The sequence below is a fragment of the Dreissena polymorpha genome, chromosome 12 (genome assembly GCF_020536995.1).
Source record: "Dreissena polymorpha isolate Duluth1 chromosome 12, UMN_Dpol_1.0, whole genome shotgun sequence".
NCBI classification, from domain to species: Eukaryota; Metazoa; Mollusca; class Bivalvia; order Myida; family Dreissenidae; genus Dreissena; species Dreissena polymorpha.
The window spans coordinates 45,246,103-45,268,678 of record NC_068366.1 but is presented as its reverse complement, the minus strand read 5'-3'; positions in this window follow the sequence as shown (position 1 = coordinate 45,268,678).

Below are 22,576 nucleotides of genomic sequence, written 5' to 3'. Positions count from 1 at the left end.
GAATTTTCATGACGGAACATTCGATTCCGTTAATTGCGCGTATTAGTATGTATGCTTACATTTTACTACTCCACATTCTCAATATGGGATGCACGCAACCTACATATTCGCTGATTGCTTTAACGTCGATTACAACTCGGAGTACAGAGGTGAGCAACATATATTTCCCACAGTATTATATACAAGTAAAAACGTATGCTTGTTTTGTATATTGTATCCCATTTAGGTTAAATGCAAGCACGTTTTGATGTATGCAAAACATTTATTGATGATCATATTTACTTCCAATAAGTATCTTTTACGCTTGGATTCAAGCAGTAAAGCGATCGGTAACCAATATGTATTTCCTACAATATCTTCTTAAATTATAAGCGCTTAAGACAATTCAATCAACCCGTGCTCACCAAATTAAAAGACAAATAAACACTACATTATCGGTTTAGATTGCAAATATTTTTTCTCTTTTACATGCTGATCAGTTAAATGTAAAATCCAATGGATCTGATGGTATAGATTGATTGTTTTATGCGGTTTAATCATTATGCACTTATTTCTACGACTTCTGTCAATGGAAAGTATTCATCAATATTTACTCGAGAAAATGAAGTCAAATACTCATGAACATCACAGACATGTCAAATACAGTTCATTGTTGCTTAAAAGCCATATGTGTTTGCATTGTCGATTTCATTCAGTAACAGACTATATACCAATGGCGCATATCGAGTATTGAGTGCGTTGAATCGTATAGATGAATTAAGAACAATGACATCCCACGCATTTATCGATAGTTCTTTTATATGTGTATGAATAACAATATTTATCGTCTTTATATACAGGTCTTTCTCTGTGATATGTTGTCTAGATTACAGGACGTCAAGAAGACGTCGATCGTGTTTTAAAACCTTGCTCAACATACAAATTGAACATGCTAATTCCCAAAACACATACAGTGTAGTTGCAATTAACACAGGATAATGTTTTATGTTGATGCGAGACACCTTTTTTAAAATAATGGCTTTACTCAATGATAAAGCCAATTGTTATTGTTGCCGCATTCATATAATCCTAGACATTCATGCAATAACATATTTTATGCATGTGTAGCAATCCAAATGGTTGAATGCATTAACATTATTTTGACACAGATAAATGCTCAGATGTATCGTTAGTTAACTATAATTTCATTGTATTGTTTAAGTTGGCACTGGTGTGTTTCAGTTAACTATAATTTCATTGTATTGTTTAAGTTGGCACTGGTGTGTTTCAGTTAACTATAATTTCATTGTATTGTTTAAGTTGGCACTGGTGTGTTTCAGTTAACTATAATTTCATTGTATTGTTTAAGTTGGCACTGGTGTGTTTCAGTTAACTATAATTTCATTGTATTGTTTAAGTTGGCACTGGTGTGTTTCAGTTAACTATAATTTCATTGTATTGTTTAAGTTGGCACTGGTGTGTTTCAGTTAACTATAATTTCATTGTATTGTTTAAGTTGGCACTGGTGTGTTTCAAATACACATGGTTATATAATATAATGTTATCGTAATTTGAAATGTGTAATTATTACAATATTGCGGATATAACACGGATGTCAATATATGTTATGCTGTATTGGAACACAAGTTGAATACATGCTGATGCGGAAATACAATACAAGAATAAATGCTGTATGGCAAACGCACCGACACACTTTCATTTCTTCGATTTGATATACAAATTTCTGCTTACTTTGTAATGCTTTGTCATATTTCATGTTTTATCATCTGCTGTCCTATTTATGTTCGGATTATGTATACTCGAAAACATTGATATCAAGCGCAAACTCTTGACAGTTTGCAATCAATATCTTTCTCTAGACATTGGTGCATATGTGTAAATTTCGACTTAACATTTGCATGACGTACGCTTACTTTAATAACTTCATGTAAACAACGTTCGAATAAGTGTTTTCGCTAGTTTCATGACTTTTGTATTTAATTTTAAGAAACAGTACAGGTGTTATTAATAACCAAATAAGTTAACGGAACTACTTTGGTTATTCAAATTACGAATACACGATTGCATGCTCGGTGTATGGTTGCAATGGAATCTTTCCTCGGTCTCATTACAGAACAGCACACGCAAAGGAGACTTCAAACTAAATATTCGTAGTAGAAATCATTTAATTGTTTTGGGATTAAAGCCTCAATTTGCATGCATTGAAATAATGCAAATGTAACAAAGTGTGCATACAATATTTTATCATAATGAACTTAAAATGTCAAAAAACATGAAATTTTTAACATAGAACCTTTAAGTTTTTATTTTGTATTTTTATTTTAAGTGGTTTTCAAATGTATTTGATTTCCCCAATGTTACTTTTATTAACAAATTAGTCTTGTCAATTTCATTTCTACATTAAGTAGTGTGATGCGGCAAAATCAGAACTCATTCAAATAAGCTCGTGCAATCACGAGCAATCACGACATGAACAGAAATACGTATCGGAAATTGTGGCGTCTGGACATTACATTTGCGCCATATATAGATATTCTAGAACAAAAACGTGAATAATAAATCATGTTATTACCCTACAGTATTTATTAATGCTCAATTAACTTACTAGAACTATTTACTTTTTGTATATTTTGTAGTTTCAACAAATCAAGTGTTGCAATATGGACTTTCATGTTTTGATATATTTGATACAAAGCAGACGTTTGGCAAATGTTTCAACAATTCAATTTTAGAACAAAAACGTGAAAAATAAATCATGTTTGAACAATTGAATGACAATTGGATCGTGTTCTTGTTAACGAAGGTTTTTAACTATTTATATCGATTTATTAGGACATTTTTGTATGATGAAGATATACAAGTAATGAGAAAACCATAGTAAAAGGGCCTCATCGGTATACTGCCCTGAATACCCGAATTTGCAGTAATATGCATGCCCTATAAGTCGGTTAAAATTTTATCCAAACTATAAAGCGTAAAATAAAAAGCAGTGGTCCTTATCGTTCCGCAATTGCAGGGTAACACCGAAGTTTAACGAACAGAGTTGATTCAGATTCTCCACTGTTTGTCGGGTGCTCATTTAGGATCAACGATATATATTCATTTTTGGTTTTAGGCATTTTTCTTAACTAAGTTCGTTTTATTTTTACAATATTTATCTATTATATATATATATATATATATATATATATATATATATATATATATATATATATATATATATATATATATTTATTTATTTATTTATTGCTTAATTCAAAAGACTTACTTATTTTTTTCCTCTCGCAAACTACGTGAACATGTCTTAAGATGACAAAGTTATTTTAAATAATTATCGTGCAACAAACGTTGTTGTACTCTCAATGAATGGATATATATGATCAACAAGCACACGTTACTCTTGTACTCGGATTTCTGATTCATTGCGTGTATAATATAATTGCATTAAATTAGCATATTAGTTTAACATTCCCTCGGTATTCATGAAAGTGTCATAGATTATTATCAAAGTATATATGCATGCTTAATTAATAACCAGTGATAAAAATACATAGATATACGAACATAAACGTCAGTTTCTTACATTAACATTTGGTCATATTACATGTGTTAATTACTTTATGTACTTATTTTAAAATCTTCATGAAAATAATTATAACAAGTATTACGCCCCATACAACGAATATAATGAAAACATTTAAGGTAGTTAATGCATAAATGTACGTTTTAAAGTTTCAAGAAACTAAACTATTATAACAAAAAATGGTAAGGAATTTTAAAGCAATTTGAAATATCTCCATTGTCGCTCCAAATTACTTGTTTTCGATATTTATAAGAAATTAGATAGTCAACTTGCATGGCTGAGATTGTAAATTAAAATACGTGTTCTTTATCAAACTGGTTTACCCGACGAAAGGTTTCTAAAAATCTCTGTGTTGTGTAATTGATTATCATTGTTATCTCCACTAATTGACAGAGGCAGAAATAGCATTATGTCGTGTCATTAACAACCCTTTCATTGTTAATTTTGGGAAAAAAACATGCCCAGGCTAATTTCACATGATATGCAATATATCACAGGAAGAGCCAATTGTACTAAGGAATTAATTGTCTAACAATATATTACCTCTGAGACATAGTGTATTGATATGGTTTCATATTAACGGCTCTAGTTTGATAGCCTTTTGTATTGATGAACACGTGTTAATTTACGGCTATAGTTAATTGTTCTATATTATCTGTTCGGTTCGGTTAACAAATATTAAAGGCTTGACAATTTGTTCTCTACGCAAAAAATTAACTCTTTAGAAATAGGCTTATCTTTCAACCATGGTTTGATTCAAATGTTAAAGTTGAATGTAAGCAGCAATGCATTATCGCCTTTTTTCCGACAAACGCGTCGAAGTTTTAGAACAAACGTTGCATCTTATATCGTAACGTTTATGTACATTGATTTCGTGGAGTATAATTTGTATAATGTATTTAGCAGATCTTTATTAGAAGATATCACTAGACGAACCTCTTGATACAAAAATACTGAATTGAGCCTAAAAACAGTCTTGTTTCAATAGAAACATGCATATTGTTCAATATTACTACATTACGCTGTTTTACTAAAACAGACGTTTTACAACTCATACATGGATAAATGTTATAAATCCGTTTGGTTATGTAACTATGATACTACAGCTTATATAACATGTCAGGCATAGATATACCGAACGTAAAAAAATCCCCATTGAAATAACTATCTAACATTGTTTACAATTAAAAGCGATACGACAATGATTGTCTCTAGACGGACCTTGGCGTTTGTAACTTTGTCCGAACTTGCAAATAAGGCAGAAAAAGAACTCATTTTTGTCAATATAAAAATATTACAACGACCCATTATATGTTTATAAAATTCTTTAGTTTTTGATAACGTGGTTTATGATCGTTAATAACTACATGCCCCCGTGTCCGCTCTTTTATATAATAATAATGAATATTATCTGACTTTACATTTGTTGTTTTTTTTGCTACATAGATTTAGGAAAACTTCCGCCTAATAAGGAACAAATTCCATATAAAGGAAACTTATGTTTAACATGAGCCTTTTCGTCGGTTATAATCCTGCCCTTTCGTAGAATCAAGCGCTCCTGACGGCATATCTGCTTTTGATTTGATCGCCGTTTCAAACTGCGCATAACTATAAACCCTTGATTACGTGTTTTGTCTAGTAAGGGTATGTGACAATATACCATTTTTTTTAATAGCTGTATTGCATCACACGTTTTCTTAATTACAATGTAAAATCAAATTTACAAAATATGAATGCTAAAACAATAACATTAAATAAATATCAATAGGTTTTCTATTAATAACAAGCAGTAAAAAATACCCACTGGGTTCGGATTGGAAATATACTTTAGTCATATGCAAATGACTTTTCGTCAATAAAAATCAATGGCATATTTAATATTATATCTTTACACTGTTCAATTATTTTAAATGCAAATTATTTCATTCAAGGGCCAATGAATCCATGGAAAAGGTATGTTTTCATTTTCATGTATATTTGATTCGTTTATGGTATTCAACCTTTTCAATGTGAACGATTATAGGAAATTGCGATTGTGTTATGACCCATGGTATTATACTCACTACCACATTAATTCTTAAAATCAATTTCTCGACCATTGTTGTCGTATGCCAATAGCGTTTGCTGAACAAAAATCAGTATTGCTTTATTATACTCTGATATTTCCATTGACTGGGCAACACAATTCAAAGTAATTATCATGTGATAATGCCTTTATCTTTCGTACATTGGGAAATATAATTATCTATTGAATGAGAACTGAACAAACAAAACACCGACTTAAATATATGCCTCAACACAGATATCCTTTTTGTTGTTTTTTGTTTAAAGTAATAGTATATTAAGAAACATATATTCTTTCACTCATTTTATAGATTAAATTTACACAATTTCCTGTCAATCTTCGATTCAAACAAACCTTATAATGTTTCCAGCGCTGTCATATTGCAAGTGAAACAAAATATCAAAATAAATAAACGACCTGATGGGGCGCCTTTCCGTAATGCGCTTGGAAACCACCGTAGCAGTGGCAGCAAACTTCTGCTATGCATCTATGAAGTTTTTTTTGCGGTTTTATTGTCCACATCCGACCAACGTAAATGGAACATAAACAATATGTGCATGCACATGGCAAGTTCTTTAAGCAGTCGATGACAATATAACATGTTGAGTCTGTCTACACTTCAACACTAGATTATTAACACAGGGATGATAATGACATTATAGCATTTCACGTATTGCAAAATATACATTAAATATCGATTGTAATGCTGATCGTATATGATGACCAGAAGATCGAGCTTTCACCAGGTGACCGCTTTATTTTTTGCTTATTATCACCGCTTATTATGATGTATACTTAACGTCGTTTTGTCATACTCTGTATCGGCAAATTAATGCATTGGTTGTGCAAGCATATATGATTATATATGACCAAAGTTTGTCCTTATAGTATATCGAACCATATAACAAAAAAGTTATTGCACAATGGTTGTCATGACTCATAACGATGCAGGGTATACCCAAATAAACATATGATTTCTAAACAACGAACGTTAAAGTAACAAACTTTCGTAATAGAGCGTTGTTATGATGCTAATGACGATCTTCAATAAACATTAATTAACCAACGTTAAAGCTAAAACAAAAATAGATAATTGTGTAGTAGTCATCGCTTTGATTTCACACAGTTAAAGCAATTCTTATCATTAACAAGTTATCAAATATTTACTAGGTACAATTTAGTCATATTGCAATATGCTTCCGAGTTGCTCAAACAGTAACCTGCTTACAATCACACGAGTATTCAAATATTCTTTATGTATCGTTTCACAACGAGCAAGCAAATATGCGCTGGAACTGAATATCACAACGCTGACCTGTTTTCAGACATCACGAAAAACATTAAAGCGCTTCAACTTTAACTTAAACGAATAAAACGTCGTGTTTGCACGTTGTAGAAGCATTTTGACATATCTAAAACAGAGTTACATTTATGTTCATTCGCTACATTTTATATTGGCTATATTCTATGCGTTTTATGCTAAATATATATTATATATGCTAAATATATTTTAATATATTTGCTATTAAATGTTCTTTTATGATTTAAAGACGAATCAGTGTTATATCCATTACAGAGGCTGTGTTATTAACGAGCAATGTAGAAAAAGTTTCTTAGGGCCCTGATTTCCTTTGTTGAAGATTCCGTGAGTAAGACTTATTGCTTTCGTTGGTCATGGAGTCATACTAGAAAGTAAAACGTATACATGATATATTTAACCTAAAAGTAATTAAGTCAGTTTTCAAACTATTAAGATAAAAAATCAAGCATATATGTTCTTTAAAACTCAAGGTTATTAAAGTCTGCAAATCATCCTATTCAAATTAAATTACGAAAATAAAAGTATATTTGTTATTCATAACCCAAATAAAGAAAACAACTATACATGTTATATAAACAAATAAAAAGTATATTTGTTCTACATGATCCGATAATTGTGCTGGTCATAGTTTAAATATTTATCAAACTGTAATAGCATAATAAAATCCTTTCAAATTGGTGATATTTGAATGAGATAATAGTTGATGAAGTGTGGCTTCTTAATTAAGCTCCTTGTCAAGAACAGTTTTACATCACCTTAATCATAAAAGCTATCAAATTGTTTTAAAAAATAAAATGATAGATAACTTCGTTAATTGATTTAGATTAACGTTATTGTATGATATTTAAAAGACGTTACTCTCAGAGCAGATTGAAATCATTTATAAAAGTGTGTATTTTAATTGCAAGTATAGTTCAAGCTTAAATACAACACATTTTGATATAATAAATGTGTTTGCACTCAACCACGTAATTGGTACATACGAATTTAAATTCATTTGGTTAATTCGCAAACCTTGAGATGCCTTGATGTTTATTTGAATGCAAAATATTATGATACAGCCTTTTATGAACGACATTATTAAACAAGCTGTAGTTGTATTGCAACCCTTCATATTGAAAATATAATAAAGTAAAGGAGTTTTAAATGTTTCCTTTTTCAGAATTCTAATATTGATACTGTTAGATTGATTGGCACGTAAAACATTTTATCCAATTAACGTCAATGCCATCTTTTTCAAACATTATATATAATAGTGTGATGTTGTTTTTTTTTGTTGTAAATGAAACTGTTCCTAAAAAAACGTTCGCTCATGAGCACGTCTGATCACATACGTCGTTCCTTAGATGTAAATATAGGGGTCGAATCAAAACGTGTATGTCGCAATTACAATCGAATACTACTGTTCGGAACCTTCCATGTGATAAAATTAAAATGAAATTATTTCTTGATATTGTAACAGGCGATGTTCGTAACATATATACTGCGATAAGGATACTATACTAGTGTCGTGTCTTCACTCTAAATGACTACCAATTAAAAAGGAGATGCTCACACATCTAGGACTTCTAAATAAGCATGCTCGTATTGAGTCAATGTTTATATTTGTTTGACTTCTGTAATGAGTAATCCATTTTGAGGAATACAAATACATAGATCGTTGTGATGCCATTTGATTTTCATGTTGGTAATTTTCTAGTTTGTGCGATGAATTATATTCGGTATTACTGTTATTGCTATTGTATAGCTAGCCAGTTCCGCATTAAATATACTGTTTGCCTGTTTCATGGACGAATCGAGCTGATGTAGGTGAAGGGATCTGAAGCTTTAACAAAATGCGGCAAATAGTACGTCTCACACAATAGAGGAAATTGATATTTTATTCTGTACATGAACGAATAATTGTAATTGGCTGATACATTGTATTAAACATTATTTAAAACGAACAAATAATCATATGAAAGCATAATGACAAAAAGACAAAGGCAGTGTTGTAAATAAAAAAATACCTGAATAAAAACTGTATATGATAAAGGTATTGAACGTTTTCCCGATAATTGACCGATTCAGAGATCTCCTTCCTTTCTGATATGTTAACGAGTATTTCTATTTTATTCACGCAATATATTGGCGAGACTAATTTCACGTGATATTTCGTGCGGGAGGAAGTAAAATCGGAAATAGATCAAAAAGCACCAATACATTCTGACACAAAGTATATTAATGGTATGTCTCAGTAATGGTTTAATATGTGTATGCATTATCCTTTCTATTTTTTTTGTATCTGGAGTTTCTGATCGTTACTTGGTTTCTGTTGGATGCCTGTCGCGTAAGTTTCGGTCAATATTTATATCAAAAGTTAAGATCAGCATTTCTTTCACTCATACAGAATATATAATGAGCCGGGATGCTGAGCCAGACCAACATTTGCTTTCATTAAAGAATAACGGATGCCTATCGGGTATATTTTTGCTTGAATGCTTTGTTAAGTCAGTCGTGTCTTTATTCTTATATAGCATATGGTCATATGAGGTAAACTTACTATTAGAGAATAAATGCTGAGACAATTTGTCACGCTGGTATGCTGAACTAGATCAGCACTCGCTTTTATTAAACCTTTGCATGCTGGGAAATTTGTCGTCTGCTAAAATGTCGTCTGTTGAATTTCTAAAATTAGCATTTTCTTCGATTTTTTTTCAAAGAATACTATCAAAATAGCAAACAGTTTGGATCCAGATGAGACGCCACGTTCTGTGGCGTCTCATCTGGATCCAAACTGTTTGCAAAGGCCTTTAAAATTCGGTTCCAGCGCTGAAAGGGTAAAGAAATATCTAAGTCTAATCCGGAAAGTCAAAAGTTAACTCCATATGTCATGTTGAAAGCGAAATGTATTCGTCTTCACGAGATGTTAACGATAATGTTTTCATTTTTCGAAACATAAGCAAACTGTTATGTTGCACATATATATCTAACTTAACGGGTTTCGATATCTTACACATGTGTATAGATTCATCAAACAGTTGAAAGTGAGAAGATTACGTATAATATGTTTTAAAAAAAGTCACAAAAACAGAAGCTTATCACACATTTAAGCCAAATATATGTGTCTATTCGAGGGACTGCAGTGTAACATCAAATACATAAACAAGGGCGAGTCGTGTTGATATTATGGTTTTTAACGCAACGCAAATTAACCCAATGATCTGTTTTAGTTGTGTGTAACCGGCATCATATATGCTTCTTTTGTTCGTTGCATTAATTCTATATTAACGCAATTAAGTAAATATTTTAAATAATGTGCAATAAAAATAATTCGTCTTGGGTATATATCATTGAATTCTGGGTTGTATCATTCTTAATTATTCAAATAACTTCCGATCATATTGCATAATCATATTTTACGATAAACTTGCTTAACTGACGGTATAAATTGTTGTGGTTTTCAATGAACACAACTTAAAAAAATCACCGCACAATTATTTAATTTATTTCGTGTATGCATTCAATGCCCACATATATTCAGAACATTTGTATTTAAATGTAAGAAATTGTTAATGATACGTAGCCCCCCCCCCCCTCCTGAAGGTAAGCATAAATATATCGGCCGTCCTTCCGTCGTCTTTCTGTCTTTCGCCCATCGGATCATATGTCAGTCCCGCTTAATGTGCAAAAAATGAATGTTAAGATACTGATAGACAGCTTACAAGAAAGTGAAGTGTACACGAATTATGACTCTGATTTTTTGATTTATAAAATCATTCCCTATTAAGAAAATTGTTTATTGAGGAGCATCATCACTTTAGTATTGACGGTATTTAAATAACACTGTGTACGTTGACATAGGGCATTGCGTGAAGGTGAACTGTGCAAGAACCAAATATCAGTATTTTGTTTTTGTTTTTCATTTTTATTCAAATAGATTTGTTTCTAGTCGTTTTTATTGTGGTACATTACCCTACAGGAATTGAAGGAATTCATATAGACCTTTAGATATTGAAAGAAAATGTCGATTACACGCAGCGTAACTCCCTCATTCTCCCATGTAGTTACAGTGTTATAGCCTATTATTTAAAAAATATATGTTTCAAATATGTATTTAAAGACATTTATTGACAGCTCGATATTTTGCTGTACGACATTTAGGGGAAATATATGAAAAATTAACCGTAGCTCTTACTATAAAATTTAGAAATATTTGTAATTTGCTTAATTTTGTGTTGAGGGTCAGTACATCTTGAGTTTTTGCTCACAGGAAATCTTTAAATGTGATGAAGGATTCGAATGCAGCTTCATATATTGACATATGGTTTAAAGAGGCAATGGAGCAAACATATACATATTTCCTGCAAAATTTACAGATTGACTGCCCTTGATTATGTTTTCTTGCGCTCTTTATATCTCTGTTAGAATTTAAGATATGATCATGACATTATATGGATATAGAAAGTGTGGTTAAGTGCTTAGTGCATACATGCATATTTCTCCTCATTTTTTTCGAGTGTGTGCCCACTGTTTTGTTATTGTGTACAGCTTATGATTTTTGCATAACTCACTTCAACTCATTTTAAAGGTGTCAAATAAAACTTCAAATAATGATACAATACTTCAGAATAAATGTCGAGAAAGATATATATGTGTTCAACTGAATTAAAAAATACTCCAGTCATGATAAACAAGATATAACCTTTTTGGTGTAAATAATACTACGATGGCAGTCGGCACTGAGAATGTTAGCAATTGCATGAAAAAAGTACCGGTAGTTGTTAATGTATATCCGGGAATGATTACCGCTATCACTTAGGTCTATTAACGTTTATAGTTTGTTAGAATTTGGAATCAATATTTATTTAATAAACATAAAGTAATAGTATATTATAAAATTTTAATTTAAAATTATGCACTTGATATTTGATATCTAATGTCCAAAGGTTGGATTTAGATTCGCTAGTTATGCAAATATGCACGCTATTTATGAATACGAACTTAAACTCGTATGCAAATCTTGATGATAAAACATATACCTTGTGCTGTAAACATGGACATTTTTATGTCTTTGACAATTTTATGATGATAATACGTTTTGTTTTATTTATTTGTATTTCCACATTTTACAAATAACAGAAAGTGTACTTTTATTGTTTCATAGTGCATGATCCCAGTAGTTCAAAGTCAGGGCATAGGCATTCGTTTCCAAAGAAAATAATGTGTTCGATAATTGGCTATTTTCACACATGTACTTTCAGCAAGAATGTTTAATTTGAATATGATTGATGACAAGAACCAAACCATTGCATGTGATCCTTGGGCATAAACGGTTTATTTTCAGCTTACTGACAAGGCTCTATCAGGTTCCGTGTTCCGTGTCTGGTCTGTTCCAATTTCCGTATAACTGGGTAGATGAATTACAATATCCAAATATGACCTATTTAAAAAGAAATCGAAATCGATCGGGATCTGACTAAACAATTAATTATATAGGTATTAAGGTTATAACCAATGGTTTGGAGTACCGCTGAAATTTAAAAAAAGTGAGTTACTCTGAACTTATTTCTTAGACAACACTGGGCATGTTGAACAAGCACCTGACAAGAAATGCTACATTTAATCCATACCACTGACTTAATGAGCAAACTACTTAATTAACATAAAGATACTTGATTTGTAGGAACATTTTTTTGTTTATCACTTACGTATTTATTGTACTATTTTAATTTTATATAAGCTTATTCTCTCTCTCTTCCATACGTGTGCATATTTAATAAGTGTTTTTACTTGCATTTAATTGTGTGCTAATCCTCGTGCAATTAATCAGTTAAACGATGTGTTAAACTATTTTTGATTGATATTTATTAATTTGTAATTTGTGAATATAGCAACAAGTCATTCATGATGTTTTTAAAGATTAAACACGTTTTCAACGAATAAAACGCAAATAAAGTCTCAAAATGAACTCGGAATACAAACAATATAAAGACATATGAAAAACACAGACACGTCAATTAAAAGTCCTTGTTTATAAAATGTGATATCTATTTGTATAGTCAATTTCATGCAAACGTATTATATTTATAAGTTTCTGAACTGGCAATACACGATCTGCTTTGGGGTACGCACGATCAAATTTACGACTCAATGTAATACAATAATCACATTCCACGGATGTATATTTTTAAATCCATACGTCCGTTGTTGTTGTTTATTATATAAAATGCTAATCATAGCAAGGTACTTATTAAATACCCATTTCAACACTTGAATACATACTTGTGTTGTGTAGTCAGTCAATCAGTAACTGTTTGCAAACAACAAATAACGTTGAGTATGTGATTTTGTAACAAATGTAACTTAGAAGCATTCGCAGAATACTAAGATTTCCGGTAAGTGAAATCGATTAATAACCTTTGAGGTGGACTCCGGACAGTCGTAGCTTCGCACGCTAAAAACTCGCCAATTCAATCAAGACGAGTTTGAGACATTTGTATTATACTTTATTGTCGAAACTTCGCGTAAATAAGTTTTATCTAAAAGTATCGCGTGTCCTATCGTTTTTCGATTTGATTGTTTTGTGTAGACCTCAAAGGTTCACATTATACAACATGCAACATTTAAAACGACTAGCGATGAAATTATACTGCAAATATAAGCGCGACAATCAAATAATAGAATGCCACGTATTAATTTGTCACTAGTCATTTGAAATGAAAAAAAATATTTTCGTGCGATTGATTTCAGTGTATCAAAACTCAAATTCCAAAACACGACGGTTAATATGGCACTTCTAAGTCAACATGATTTCGTAGCTGTCAATGCATTTCACTTGTAATTGTTCATACCAATGCGGATATGAATATTGGCATTTACATTAAATTTGAATGTTAACAAATAAATATGCATCAATGCACTGTATCTGTGGGTTACTTTATAATGAAAACAGTATATTTTTCATTAACACAATGTATAAAATCATCATATTCAATCTTATTCATGACTTGTAATGTCAATATTTTTTCCTTGTTATTGTTTTTTTTTTGTGTGACCAATGTTGATCTTACCGCCTATCCATTATTTATGAAAATCAATTTCTGACCCATTAGTGATGTTTTGCAGTAAACTTTAGGGAGCAATTCATGGTTTCATTATTGTCAGGGAAGTTATTCTATACATTGAAATCGAAACACGATATGTACAGAGTAATCTACGTATGAAATTGTGTTTGACTTTGAGACATTTAACATCTTCGTCGTCAGAATAGATTTCCGCAGATATAAATAATTCAATAAGATAAATAAACGTTTAAAATACCATCTAAAGGAGCGTCCAGTAATGTTTAATACATGAGAATATATTTTACTATTGATGAAAAATGTAATTGTTGTTACAATTATCGCAAATAACATATACTATTAGATGTATTTTATATCAATTTAAGCCTTTTCCAATGAACAGGAACGTAATCTTGCACTTCTTATTCTTGTTTGATTTGCAAGATAAAAATATACACAATTTTGTTAAAATCAAAAAAGGAAATCAATAAATCGTGTCAACCCGATCACTATAAATAAACACATAGAGCAGCGCTCTGTGAAAATGGTATTTAATTCATGTGCATAGAGTGTCGTCCTTGATTAGCCCGTGAAGTCCGCACAGGCTAATCAGGGACGACACTTTCTGTCTAAACTTGATTTTTGCTAAAAAAATACTTTATTAAAACGAAAAATATCATAAAAGCGGAAAGTATCGTTAAATAGAAAGCTTTAAAAGACACGCAAACACAACTGGTCTGTATGCGAAAGGTATAAATGACACAGAAAAAAACTAAATATAGCTAAGACTGATAGGTTTCAACGGTAATTGACAGTTCAAAATGCTCGCGACTGTGTGAAATTTTAACGAGAATTTCCCTTTCACTCACGCAATATACTTGCGATACTAATTTTCCATTCACTCACGCAATATACTTCAAGTTGCGATACTAATTTCCCATTCACTCACGCAATATACTTCAAGTTGCGATATTAATTTCCCTTTCACTCACGCAATATACTTCAAGTTGCGATACTAATTTCCCTTTCACTCACGCAATATACTTCAAGTTGCGATACTAATTTCCCTTTCACTCACGCAATATACTTCAAGTTGCGATACTAATTTCCCTTTCACTCACGCAATATACTTGCGATATTTCCCTTTCACTCACGCAATATACTGTACTTGCGATATTTCCCTTTCACTCCCGCAATATACTTGCGATATTTCCCTTTCACTCACGCAATATACTTGCGATATTTCCCTTTCACTCACGCAATATACTTGCGATATTTCCCTTTCACTCCCGCAATATACTTGCGATATTTCCCTTTCACACACGCAATATACTTGCGATATTTCCCTTTCATTCATGCAATATACTTGCGATACTAATTTCCCTTTCACTCACGCAATATACTTGCGATATTTCCCTTTCACTCACACAATATACTTCATTACTTGCGATACTAATTTCCCTTTTACTCACGCAATAAACTTCATAACTTGCGATACTAATTTTCCTTTCACTCACGCAATATACTTCATTACTTGCGATACTAATTTCCCTTTCACTCACGCAATATACTTCATTACTTGCGATATTAATTTCCCTTTCACTCACGCAATATACTTCATTACTTGCGATACTAATTTCTCTTTCACTCACGCAATTTACTTTATTACTTGCGATTCTAATTTCCCTTTCACTTACTCAATATACTTCATTACCTGCGATACAAATTTCCCTTTCACTCACGCAATATACTTCATTACTTGCGATACTAATTTCACTTTCACTCACGCAATATACTTCATTACTTGCGATACTAATTTCCCTTTCACTCACGCAATATACTTCATTACTTGCGATACTAATTTCCCTTTCACTCACGCAATATACTTCATTACTTGCCTTACTAATTTCCCTTTCACTCACGCAATATACTTCATTACTTGCGATATTTCCTTTTCACTCACGCAATATACTTCATTAATTGCGATACTAATTTCCCTTTCACTCACGCAATATACTTCATTACTTGCGATACTAATTTCCCTTTCACTCACGCAATATACTTGCGATACTAATTTCCCTTTCACTCACGCAATATACTTGCGATACTTCCCTTTCACTAACGAAATATACATGCGATATTTCCCTTTCACTCACGCAATAATACTTGCGATATTTCCCTTTCACTCACACAATATACTTCATTACTTGCGATATGTCCCTTTCTCTCACGCAATATACTTGCGATACTAATTTCCCTTTCACTCATGCAATATACTTGCGATATTTCCCTTTCACACACGCAATATACTTGCGATATTTCCCTTTTACTCGCGCAATATACTTGCGATACTAATTTCCCTTTCATTCACGCAATATACTTGCGATACTAATTTCGTTAGTTAGTACAGCACGTAGATTTTAGTACCGATGTTGCAGGAAACACTCTGGATCTTGTTATAACAGAAGCCGCCAATGGCGTCGGTGTTCTATCCTGTACGCCTGGTACATATTTTTCTGACCATTGCTCTGTGAAAATTGTTACAAACATCAAGAAAGAAACAATTACTTGCAAACGTGTATCTTACCGAAACCTAAAAGATATGAACAAAAGTGAATTTGCGAAGGATCTTCCAAATATAGCTATTGACGCTGGCAATATTGACAATTTTGTTGACCAGTTTGAAGATGAAGTAAAACGAATACTGGATACCCATGCGCCAATGCAAGAGAAAATGAAAATATGTCGTGCTCCCAAACCATGGTTTACCGAAAATATTGTTATACTTAAACGAAAATTTCGCAAAGCTGAAAGTCTGTGGAGAAAATATAAACATCCGCACCTATATGAACAATTGGAAGAAGCCATAAATAACTACACTCACGAAATAAATCGAGAAAAGTGTAACACTTTGAGCCAAAAAATAATCAATTCCAAAGGAGACTCGAAAATACTGTACAAATTTGTATCAGAATTGACGGGCAAAAGTAAAGAAGATAAAATGCCAAATGACATTCCAGAAAACAACCTTGCAGAAGCATTTGCTGATCACTTTATGAATAAAATTGATATCATTCGAGAATCTTTGAAACATTTTGATGATTACAGAGCAGAAATTAAAGATGCACCATTGTTTGAAACTTGTCCAGAACTGTCTGAAGACGAAGTTAAAACTCTTATTTCTCAATTGCAAACTAAATCTTGTGAACTTGATGTTTTACCAACAAATGTTCTTAAATCACATTTAAATGACATACTCCCTCTTTTGACCAGGTTAGTGAATCTTTCATTACAACAAGGAGTCTTTCCGCTGAAATGGAAGCAAGCGATAGTACGACCTTTGAATCAAGAAAATTGGTCTCGAACTTGAACTCTCAAACTATAGACCAGTAAGCAATCTCTCATTTTTATCCAAATTTATTGAAAAAGCTGCTCTATTCAGGCTTAATATCCACACCGATAGTTATAACCTTTTACCGAAAAACCAGTCGGCATATCGGCGACATCATTCATGTGAGTCAGCCCTGCTGCGACTTATCAATGACCTTCTGGATGGCATGGAGAAACAGGAAGTCACCGCCTAAATAACCATCCATTTAAGCGCTGTATTCGACACAGTGGACCACAACATTCGACTGGACGGCCTTAACAGTCAATTTGGCGTCTGTGCCACCGCATTAAACTGGTTAGACTCGTATATACGACCGCAAAGTTACCGTGTCAAAATCGAATCAACGATTTCAGCTTCAAGCCAGCTACAGTGTTCTGTACCACAAGGAAGCTGTCTCGGGCCTTGGTTATATTTAACATACGCAGGAACGCTCTTCGATGTCATTCCGCCGCATATTTCTGTGTATGGATTCGCTGATGAGCACACTGCAAATACGCTTTACTCCAACACCATCACTGGAACGCAAAGCAATACAAGACCTTCAAGATTGCGCAATATCCATTAACAACTGGATGAATGGGAATAAGCTCAAAATGAATAACTCAAAAACGGAATTTATAATGTTTGGTAGTCGTAAACAACTTGACAAGTGTGTGACTGAGTCGGTTGTCATTATAAATGATGAATTCCAAAACAAAAGTTTATACGCTATCTTGGTGCCTTTCTAGATGAAACACTTAATTTTAAGGAGCATATAACGCGTAAATGTAGAACAGCCATGCTTAATTATTTTAAAATCAAAAGCATTCGAAAATATTTAACAAGTGAAGCCACAGAGATTCTTGTCTAATCACTAGTTGTTTCACATCTAGATTACTGGAACGTCTTATTGTATGGAGCCGCCCAGTGTGATCTTAATAAAATGCAGAGAATTCAAAATATGTGTGCAAAGCTAGTTCTAAATCGGAAAAAATACGATAGTTCCAGGCAAGCATTGTTCGATCTCCATTGGTTACCGGTAAAAACCCGAATAGAGTTCAAACTATTGACCTTTATGTACAATTTTTCCCGCGGAAACGCGCCGGCTTATCTAACGGAACTATTAACGCTCGAATTTCCGAAGCGGAACCTGAGATCTGCCGACAATAACGTGATGAGCTACACAGTACCCTGTAAACAAAAGACGAACATTCAGCGATAGGGCTTTCCGGACTGCTGGCCCAAGAATCTGGAACACTATTCCATTAGCGATCAGGCAGTCAGAGACATTGGATTTGTTTAAAAGAAACCTGAAGACATTTTATTCTAGGAAGTTTGACACACTGTTTAAAATTGTATAAACTTTTTAATGTGCTCATTTAATGTGTGTTTTAAACCCCACAATCAATACACTCACTCATTTATTCATTATTTATTTATCTACTTATTTTTTTTTACTTAATTTAACTAGCGTTTTGTTTTATTTATTTAGTTTGGTTATTTTAAAGTGTTTATCAGATTTTAGTTACTGCCTATAGTTATATGGTGTTAGCTTTTTACCTCGTAACTTTTATGAATTTTATGTTATATTTACATGTACAACGCCATTGAATATGCACGCATAAAAATAGGCGTTTAATCAAATAAATAAGTTTCAAGTTTAAGTTTAATTTCCCTTTCAATCATGCAATATACTTGCGATACTAACTTCCCTTTCACTCACGAAATATACTTCATTACTTGCGATACTAATTTCGCCTGATATTTCGTGCTGGTTGAAGTATTGTCGGACGTAACTTTAAAAGCACCAATAAACTGTCACACATACTTAATTGCTGATATTTCAATGTAATGGCTTTATAAGTGTAAGCATTATCCTTTCCATCTTTGATTTCTGATATGCTGAGTGTTCCCAATGATCAGTTAAAAGCATATCACATTTATGTCTGGTCAATATTTGCTTCCCAAGTTAAGAACAATGAACATGTGTTTGATTGTTTTACGATGGGAACAACAATAACATTCGAGATTCAACAGTGAAATGTATATATCACGTTACATACTTATCACAGCAGTCAAACTATACAATACATAGTATTACCCACGATTGGGATCAATTTTGTGGAACGTTTTTATTTGGGGCTTAAATAATCTTATCTTATTTTAGTGTTCATTTTAAGTTTTCCAAAAGTCGAAAGATTCTGATAATACAGAAACATAGATTCATCCAAGCATTCGAGATCAACCCGACATTAATTTGCATAACGGTTCGATATCGGTTTTTAAATCGGCCCGATATCCTTCCTTCAATGTCAATCCAGACATCGCCACCGGCATGCTAACGTCGTTCTGTCGCATTATACCGTCAATATCTATAAATCGTATAAACAAAAGCATTTACCAAATGGCTTCATTATTTTCACATATACAGAGTTAAAAGATTTAAACAAACCAAATAAAAGGACCGAAACAAGTTATATTTGTTTTTAACATAACTGAGCCAGCACACCTATATCGGAATAATATGTGTACGTCAACTGCGCATGTTCATCCGGTACAAACCGTACGTCATACGTTATAGATAATAAGCAAATGAATGATATTATAAACAGTCATATTGATTAATATATTTCATATATTTAAGCTCAAGCAACAAAAGCAAACGTGGCTAAGTATAGGCATGCAGCTTCAAATTATCATGGCCGATAGCGGACCAATATAATAAAAATCGAAAAGTTTTTTCGCTTAAATGTCTTTCTCTGAACATGATACTTGTCCTTACCATCTGGTGGCAAAACCGTTATAAAAAATATTATGAACAAATAGCTTATGTATTTCAGGTTTTCGAAGATCTTCAGTCGTGATTTTCAAAGTTAAAATTTACATAGGTCTCTTAGAATAAATAATTTACTTACAGTTTATCTGCATATAAATATGTAATTTAAAAACTTGAAGGGACCGTACGAATCTGGGCTAAATTTTGATAATATTTATTCGAAATATTAAACATGTGTTATACATTAATTCGAATTGGACGAATGCATGTTTTTATGTAGAGTATTAAGTGTATTCATTTTTGTAAAACAATGGATAAGTTGGTCCATCAAAGCAATAGCAGTACAAGTAATTTACGTTCTAACGTATGGCAATAATCTGCTTCATCAGTTTATTTTAAAAGTCAACATGGCAAACTAAGTCAATATATGTATACATATTTAGCATCATGCTATTGATGTGGAAACATATATATCTGTATTGATCAGTAACAGAACATAATTGTCGCTATAAATTTACATCAACAGCATCTTTGGGATTGATATGTAACTTCTAATTTTTAATTACTTTTAATTACATGTGATAGTACATTTAAAACAATTTTAACACATTTACATGTACGCATGTTCTTGCCATTGTCGATAGTTATGTAGGGTCGCAAAGAAACATGATAATATCAAAATGACACTAAACTGGCAGATTGCTAAATCGTCTTGCCACTTTATCAGGAGCTGAAGAAATCGACAAAGAAACTAATGTTTAATTAATGAATTAATTAATCTTAATGGTGAGAATGAAAAGCGAATAGAGACATCAACAACTACATCAACAACCTCTGATGAAGAATTTAATATTGGGTTACTTGACCGATTCTTGCAATAAACTGTGTAAAAAAAAGCAACAAAGCAATTGTTATCGTAGATAAATATGCTTTTCATGTATAATATTATAATGTTCACACCTTCCTTTATGTGTTTTTCTCCGTATTGCATCAATAAAACAGAAGATTATGTGATTCCATTAAAAATATATTTTAAACATAAGACAAATACTTACTTAGAACCATTCGTTTCAAAAGAATATAAAAATAAAGCCGGTGATCGTGTTACAATATTATTACTTATTACGATGAATGTTTGTATTCGTCCCTCATGAAATTATATATACACAATTTACTTATGTCTGTAAAATGTATGCAATTTCTTTTTAAACACGCTGTATGAAAATAAAAACATTTTTATATATGACTACTTTTGTTTGTTCAACATTTACTTTAAGCTTGAATCGATCACACTATTTACAATATAGTATTGTATGATAATATGTAATTGCGACAAAAAATGTTAATATTCATTAATATTATATTGTTGCTTGATATATAATTATTTATGTTGTTTTGCTTTTTCTATTATGGGATTTTGTAAATAACGGCAACACACATAACCGATAACAGACCGAGGTGCCAAACGATATACATACAACTTCGGCCGCCCAATATTGGTTTCCTGAATTGGCAATGATCAACCTTTATCATTTCTTCCTGATGCTTGTGGTGACTGCATAGCAACCTAATGGTCGTTGCTGTCTCTCCCTTAAACGTGAAAAACAGTCCAGATAATATAAACCAAATTATATGGATAATATACCTTTAATATTAATGTCAATGACCATTTAACCGGGAAACACATGGGGCACAAAATGCACCAAATCATAGTCGAGGCTGTATGACAAATACACAAACTAAAAAAAATGTATAAACAACTTCACACAAGCAATTTCACCAACAACTTCAAGAAAAGTGTTCTTCTTACCTTAGATCATCACTTATATCACGTTTAAATCCACGCAGACACCTGAAAAACCAAATCGTCATACGACAAATGAAAAAGGAAAATCAGACGCTAATTTGATGGGTTTTTAAAACCAAAATGTGCGATGTATGACTATGAGAACTCGTCCTTAATATTCTTAACAAAACACAATGACGTCATACAATAACAATGTTTTAATAAGATTGTCCTTAAATCTGCATAAATACATTCGCATACATTCACATAACATAAATGATAATTTATTGTGTGCTCATTAGCAAGTGTCGTGTTATCGACCCAATGACAGACAAATAATATTAATGTTGCACTCAGAATACGTCTATCGAAAGATTTCTGGCGGATTTCGGCCCATTATTCGTATGAGCAATCGACATCGTTTCCTTGTGATTTCTTATTATGAATTTGAATTAAATAGAATTATTACAAATCAAACTCTAAGAACAATCACCAAATATCGGCCTTCATCGGCTTACGCGTGCGGTACTACAGGAAACATCCGACCAGCATAGACAAGTTCGCTGGGAAAATACTTTCTTCTAACACTTCTGACAAATACAACGATTTACACGTTCTTTTTTACACATTAA